At 45.2% G+C, this 7,596-nt stretch overlaps 2 non-coding genes across 2 annotated transcripts; both read left to right on the top strand.

Annotated features, from left to right (window-relative positions):
- The first annotated feature begins 2,655 nt into the window (after positions 1-2,655).
- TRNAF-GAA (transfer RNA phenylalanine (anticodon GAA)) lies at positions 2,656-2,728 on the top strand. The gene has a single exon. It is a non-coding gene; the product is annotated as a tRNA-Phe (tRNA).
- A 4,481-nt stretch (positions 2,729-7,209) lies between these two features.
- On the top strand, positions 7,210-7,282 carry TRNAK-UUU (transfer RNA lysine (anticodon UUU)). The gene has a single exon. It is a non-coding gene; the product is annotated as a tRNA-Lys (tRNA).
- The last annotated feature ends 314 nt before the right edge of the window (positions 7,283-7,596 follow it).

Consider the following 7,596-nt stretch of genomic DNA (forward strand, 5'->3'; position numbering starts at 1 on the left):
AGCCGCAGTGAGCAGCCGTCCAGAAGCCGGCGACTGATCTGCCTCGCCCGGGAAGAGCGCAATGATGGTGCCAACTTGGGCCAGTGAAGCAGCATCCTCCACAACTAGACTGAAGAAAAAAGGATAGCAACTTGTCTGTTCCCTTTTCCCCAATTCCCCAATAAAAATCTTTTTAAAAAATAAATAAATTACTACACTCATCAGGACCTCTGGAGTCCCACAAAAATGTTAAACCTATACATCACAAGGGTCTGTTCTACTTTCAGCAAGATGGGTGAAAACCAACCTACAGTATAGTGCTAAAAGGAGACAGAAAAATCTGTGGAATTTATTCACTTATAAGGTGTATACCTTGTGAAGCTCTAAGATTGTGATGAAAATTTAGAGCTGCTGTAAGTTTCTAAAGCTTTTGCGCAGGATTCTGCCCTGCCCTGCCCTGCCCTGCGGGAAGCGTTCCAATCCTCTGGTGGCCTCTTCCAAAACTCATAAAAGAATCTGGGGTTATATTCTCTTCAGGCTTTCCTCCCTACAGCTTTTCAAATAGAGTGCTCCCGTTTTGGTTCATATTCATCCCTCAGGGGAAGGAGGCAAGGTGGCCAGATGAGGCATCTTTAAAAGTAAGAACTCAAGAGTCTTCTGTATATAGCCTTGCAGAAATCACATCTGAGTTTGACCAGGCGATTTTAGAAGTTAGTACTAAGAACCAGCTGGCCTTGAGATATGGCTAGAAAATTCTTCATTCACTCATTGAATACTCCAGGCTGATATGTAACATATATTAGGGATGCAAATGGCAAGAAAGTGCTCAGATAAACAGTCAATTACAACCCAGTTTGATAAGTGGTGTGAAGGCACTATAGAGGGGCAACTAGCCTGTAGGGAACGGGGAGAACATTTCTAGAATTTAGAAGAAAGTATCTGAGTTGGGTTGCAGGTTTAATTGGGGTTTTGAAAGGGCAACGTCAAAACTGCATCATGGACAAAGTCAAGGAATGCACCCTGACTGTGGATGGGTGCATGGATGGTTAGAGTTTGGGGTCAGGATAGAGCTTAATAAGATGCTGGACAGAGGTAAAGCCCAAGTTAGGGAAGCCTTTACATACCTTATAAAGAGGCCTTGGTTTTTGTTTTCAGCTAGGGAGCCAGTGAAGGATTTTTAAGTAGGATGTTGAGTTCCAGAGTGGAAAATGGTTCATAGGTAGGAAGATCAATTGAGGGATTAGAAAAGATTTGAGAATGAAGAGAAGTGGAGGGATTCCAGAAATATTGAACTGGAATGACTGACACTTAGGTACAAGTATGGGTGAAGAACAGAGGGAAGGAGGGAGGAATTAGTATTTTTCTGGCTTGGGAAACTTAGATGGAAGGTGGTAGGTGGTTAAGATAAACTTAGAAAGACAGAGTCCTTTTTGGACATTCTGAGTTGGAGATGCCTGTGGAGGGGTTGAGCAAGCAATTTAAAAAGTGAGTCTCTGTGTTTACACTTTTGTGAGAACTGAGGAATGGGATGCTGAGAGAGGTTGCACATTAAAATCACCTGGTCAGCTTAAAATATATAATCCATATTAAATATATAATATATATTAAAAATATATATAATATATATTAAATATATATAATATAATGTAATATAATAATATATAATCCTGAGCCCCATCTGCAGAGGATTCTGATTTAATTAGGACTCAGGCTACTGTAATTATATATATATATATATGTATATATATATATATATATACATATATATATATGGTTGTCGGAAAAGTCATGACGTATTTTTTCTGTTTTTCGTTGCAAAAATGTGCCATGACTTTTCCGACAACCCAATATATACACAAAGAATGCAAAACTATGAAATGTGGGAGACAATCAGGATATTAGGGGATATAATTATTAATAAGTCAGGGCTTCTCAGAGTTTGAGAGAGACCTGAGCCAATTGTACTTTTTGACAATGTATGTATTTTAAAATGCCAAGATGGAATTACAAAAATTGACGTATATTTAAAATCTATTTAGGTTTAGCAAATCAATGCTTTTAACATACAGATACAATGATTATGTATACCTCCTCTGGAGGTAACATTGAAAGTCCACCTTTGAAGCCTGCACAAATAGTCTTGCTGTTCTCTTCCACACATTTCTTGAGTCCAATTTGGCAATATCTGAAAAACTCAAAACGTTCGTAGCTTTGACCTTGGGAAATCTGCCTTCTCACAAGAAAAATAAATACAAAAGGGTAGTCATGGCAATATTGTTTTTAATAATGAAAACTAGGGGGGAAAAGTCAAAGTGTCAATTATTAGGAATCTGATTAAAGGGACTGTTATACCCACAAAACCCCATGCTGTGCATAGGTTACAAAACATGAAATAGGTCTACATAACTGACAGGAAAAGAAGCCCGTGTTTGTCCGTGATTTCTTTTTAAATGAGAAAAAGCGGATTGCAGCGCAGTTAAAAAGCAAACAATTGAGAAAAGTAAAATTAGTTATCACTTCTTGCTTACAAACTGAGGCCTTGTCTCATCACTTCCGCAATATTTATTGAATGCCTGCCTGCATCCAGCTGAACCTCTGAACTGACCTATTTTATAATAAAACAAATGTTAAGTCATTACAGGTATATACAAAAAGTTCGCCCCATCCCCCAGCGCCGCCGAAATAGCTCAGTTGGGAGAGCGTTAGACTGAAGATCTAAAGGTCCCTGGTTCGATCCCGGGTTTCGGCAGCAGTTTTATGTGTTACCACCCACAACCCTTTCAACCGGTGGTTTCTGACCTCCTTATTACAAAATCATGTCGCCACCCTGCGGACTTGGCATTCCCACTCACAAGCAGTTGGTAATGTGCTTGCGGTGGACGCTGATGGATTCAACTGTTTTTTTCCCCCCCCTGGGTGGGAGAAAACTGAAAACCGGAAAGGGGTTTTTGTTGTTGCTTTTAAACTGTTCAGTGTCAAGTCAGTACCCTTCCCTGATCTTGGGTCTGGGTGACACCACTCGCAGCTCTCTTTTTTCTAGATCCTTCCAGTCCTTTTTTCCTGTTTCCAAGTCCACGTTGGGGGCTCAGGCTACACCGCCTCCTCCGCCCGCTTCCACCCGGGGTGGGCGCGGGCTCGCTTGGGATGGTGACAGCCTGGGACCCCTCTCCACGAAAGAAACCCTCGATGTCGGCCGATTCCAGCTGGTTTAACAATACCAAGGATTTGGGACAGCTTTCGGTGGTTGTGGGGGTGGGGTTTGGAAGCCCTTTCTAGTTTACGACGAATATATTTTTACTATATATGTCTCAAATATTGCATGGAACATACAAAGTACATATTCGTTGTTCCTCTGAAGTTCTCATTTAGCTGTATTTTTATTTGCTAACCCGCAAACCATTACTGTTCATGGTATCCTCTCACCGCTCTGAACTCGATGCGCCTCCCTCACTCCCTACCCCCACTCCGGGCAAAGATACTCAGAAGCTCCAACCTCCAAGGTCTACTCAGGACCAACTGGATTTCACAGGGGACCAGTACTTTTTTACTCTAACCATCTCGCAGTTTCCAAAACGCGCATTTATGTCCATCAGCTGATTTGTTCTCATCGCCACAGGACAAGATGACAAGACGGTGGCGGGATCCCCAGGAAACACCTGGAATCAGCCATCCTGAAGCAGGGCCCGGTTGTGACCTCGAGAGTAGAGCCCTAGCAACTTCCAGGCCTCACTTTACCTATAGCTTAACAATAGATCATCCCACTGCTGGCTTGAGCTTGGGAGGTCCCCTGTCCTAGTTCCCTGCTTTAGTAAATTTCCCTGAAATTTATGATTAATACCCTTAGATTTATTAATCACAATCTCTGTGGTCTAGCATTCTTTCCAGGCTCCTCCCATCATTGTTCCTGGGCTGCTGACGTCACTGGAGAGCCTCAGTTGCCAGAGGGAAGGCTCTATTCAGACCCCAGGAACCTTCAGGAAGCCTCTGGATACCCTAAACCAGTCTGAGAATGTTAAGGCAGTTTTGAAGGTGTTAACCTGCTGCCTTCTCAGATCACCGGTGCTCTGACAATAAATGCTTATCCTATAGCTCAACTCCGGTGTCTGTCTATAGGCTGAGCAACGCAGGCAGCAGGAGCCCTGGACTTTGGTTGCCCTTTAGTTTCAATCCCACCCGTCCCCAGGCTTCCAGAGTTGTCCACACTGGTCTGGGATGCTGATACAGGAGAAGGAAATTTGGAGACTCTGGACTGGATCCTAATTAAAACAAAACAAAACAAAAACCTTAAGATTATGAGCCACTCCACTCAAGTTAAGTGCAATGGAACACACGCTTAGGGAATGCCTTCTCTCTGCCTCCGGGCCAGCCTGGGTATGGGGGGAGTGGGGGGGAGGGAACGAGAACCAGTCCTCACATTCTAAAAACGTTACCACGTGGTGAAAGGCAAAATGGAGAAATATCGCTTTAGGACCCATTATATGCCTTCCCTTTTCTGTTAATCTGTGCCAAAATGCTAGCTGATGAGGGGCTTCAACTCCTAAATCTTTGGGTTCTTGGGTGGAAGGATGCATTTTGATAAGGGACTCTTGAAAAACCCAATTGGTACCTCGCTAAGGGTCCAGCTGCCTGCTGCTTGAAAAAGTTAAAATCAAGAGACATGGTTGATGGAAAGGAAAGCAGGTTTATTCAGAATGCCGGCACTCTGGGAGGATGGCGGACTCCTGTCCAAAGGCCATCTCCCCTATTCCTAGACTGTCAGAAGGTTTTATAGGTTCACAAGAAGAAAAAAGGAAAGCGGGCAGTCGGTCAGGCAGGGCTGAGGGCTGACATCGCTTCCTGGGATCTGGTCTGTTTTAAGATAATGTTGTCTACAGACTCAGCCACCATGGCCTGGGACTTTACGCATTACCAGTGAAAACAGCAGGTAGTCGCAAAATGGATTCCAGTGTCTGGGCGCCTGAGGATTAAGAAATTGCCCTTTTCACTTTAGGATTCTGCTCATTAAATGGATCCGCGAGGTATGTGTAGCCTTAAGAAAGAGAATGAGGGGGGCAGTGGATTGGGAGAGGAGAGTTGTCACTTTGTAAGGGGTGAAAAGTATAACTAGTGCATTGTTTTGTACACCTGAAACTAATAAAGGAAAAGGAAGAAAGAAAGAAAGAAAGGAAGGAAGGAAGGAAGGAAGGAAGGAAGGAAGGAAGGAAGAAAGAAAGAAAGAAAAGAAAGGAAGGAAGGAAGGAAGAAAATGAACAGAACACAGCTCTTAAGTCAATCACTGAGGGGAGAAACAAAGAAAATAGCTGAATATTAGGGTAGATCTAACTGCAAACTAGCTAGGTCTAACTACATTATGGATTCCCCGAAATTCACCCTTACACAATGATTATCAAAAGGAAAGAAAACAAAATGGTGGACTAAGAGATTAAGCAGTTAAAACTAGGCACGATGTATGTCAGCATGTGTGGTGGTGAATTTTGTGTTTCCATTTGTGAAGCCATGGTGCCCAGTTGTTGGGTCAAATACCAATCAAGATGGTGCTGTGACTGTGTCTTTTAGATATAGTTAGCTTTTAAATCAGTAGACCTTGAGTAAAGCAGATTACCCTCCATAATGTGGGTGGGCCTCATCCAGTCATCTGAAGGCTTAAGAACAAAAACTAGGGTTTCCTGAGGAAGAGGAAATTCTCAAAACTGTAACATACAAAACCTGCCTGACTCTCCAGCTTGCTGCCCTGCTGAAGTTAGACTCAAGTCTGCAACATCAACCCTTACCGGAATTTCCAGCTTGTTGCCCTACCCAACAGATTTTAGACTTGCCAGCCCCGCCATCCAATTTCCTCTATCTGTTATCTATCTATCTATCTATCTATCTATCTATCTATCTATCTATCTATCTATCTATCTATCTATCATCTATCTATCTATCATCGATCTATCCCTGACAGCATGCTTTAAAGTGTTACATACAGGTAAGAGAGAAGGGTGAGATTGTTATTACAGCTCGCCAGGGAAAAATGCACTGAGCAAAGGTCAGCAACCTTGAGACCATGAAGGTGGGTGCCATACTCTTAGGAAATTTGGGCCTTTGCCCTGAAAGGGTGAACACTTCCCAGATTCCAGCCTGCAGAGCAAAGGGGGAATCCCTGTGGAAAGTACTTGGGATACAAGGAAGAAGCTCCGGGAAGACAGGGTGGCTCTGCCTGAATCACCATGCTTGCCTGTCTGGCATGCTCGTATCTTTCAAGGCACAGTTCTAATAAAAAACCCCCGTCCCCTTGTTTTTCTTTTCTTTTTTTTTTTTTTTTCCTGCCAGGTTCTGCTCTGCCGGCCTTCCAGCCGTTCCTCTGTGTTAGTAAATCACTTGCATATCCCTCTATTATTACAGCGTTGGCTACAGGGCTCTCAAAGGTTCGCTGCCCACACCCTTGATTGCTCCACCTTAGCTGATCCACAGTGCAGCGGAAAAGAAGGTCAGGAGCTTCCCAAGGAGGATGGCAGTTAGGCTGAGCTCTCAAAGGTGCTTGGGACGGACAGGAGAGGAGAGGGAAGGCGGCCTTCCAGTTAGAGGGCAAAGGCCCAGAGGATCGAAAGGGCTTGTACCAGTGACGAGTAGGGAAGGCGGCTTCAGCCGGCTACGAGCGGTGCGAGCGCGCGTGCACCGAGGCGTGGCCGGTGGGGGCGGGGCGGGCCGGGCGAGGGGGACGGGGTGCAGAGGCGTGCTCTCGGAGCCCCAGCCGGTGGTGGCTGCTGTCGCCTCCGGGCCAGAGCCCAGGCTGTGTCTTCCAGCCAGTGCGCTCCGCGCTCCCTTCTGAGGCGGGCACATGGAACGGGGACTAGGGACTGCGTAGTAGCGCTTTCGGAAGCAAGGGCAGCCTGAAGCCATTAACACTGAACTGTGCTCGCCAGCCCTGTGTGCTTTGGGTTTGGGGCAAAAAACTCACAGGGGTGATGACTGGGAGTAGGTGGCTTCTCCTCCCTTCTCGGGGTTTAGCAGAACTCGTATTCACGTTTGCCAAGGGAACTCTAAATGAAACGGAGCGTGTTTTGTGTTATTTAAGAAATCTGCTTGTTGTCACAGAACGACCTCACCACCCTCCCTCCAGACTCCTCGGATCGGAATCCGATTGGATCACTCTACACAGAAGAGGAGCTCATCCAATACAATACTGTTTCTCTCGCGGAGCGAACGATCACACAGTCTTCTTTGATTCAAATGCACCACCCTTTGTGAGCCCGGATAGCTCAGTCGGTAGAGCATCAGACTTTTAATCTGAGGGTCCAGGGTTCAAGTCCCTGTTCGGGCGAGCGTTTCTTTTTTTCCTTTTTCAGTATAATTTAAAAAATTAGACCCAGCTTTAGAGCGCTGCCCTTGTTAGCTGGTTGCCCTTAAAGAAAGGATAAAATCCTGGAGTTTGTACGCTTCCGGTCCAACCGCTTTCCGGGGAAAAGACGAGGAACTGGATACCACGGTCCTTTGTGCAAAGCCCTCCCGGAGGCTGCAAATGGTTTAGGAACTAAGCAGGCTGATTTATTCTGCAACCACCGGCCCGTCTGCGGGGTCGAAACTATTATGGGAGGGGGTTAGAGACGCCTTCAGAAAGTCCCTGGGTCTGCCTAG

The sequence above is a fragment of the Hipposideros armiger genome, unplaced genomic scaffold (assembly GCF_001890085.2).
Source record: "Hipposideros armiger isolate ML-2016 unplaced genomic scaffold, ASM189008v1 scaffold_253, whole genome shotgun sequence".
In the NCBI taxonomy this organism is placed as follows: domain Eukaryota; kingdom Metazoa; phylum Chordata; class Mammalia; order Chiroptera; family Hipposideridae; genus Hipposideros; species Hipposideros armiger.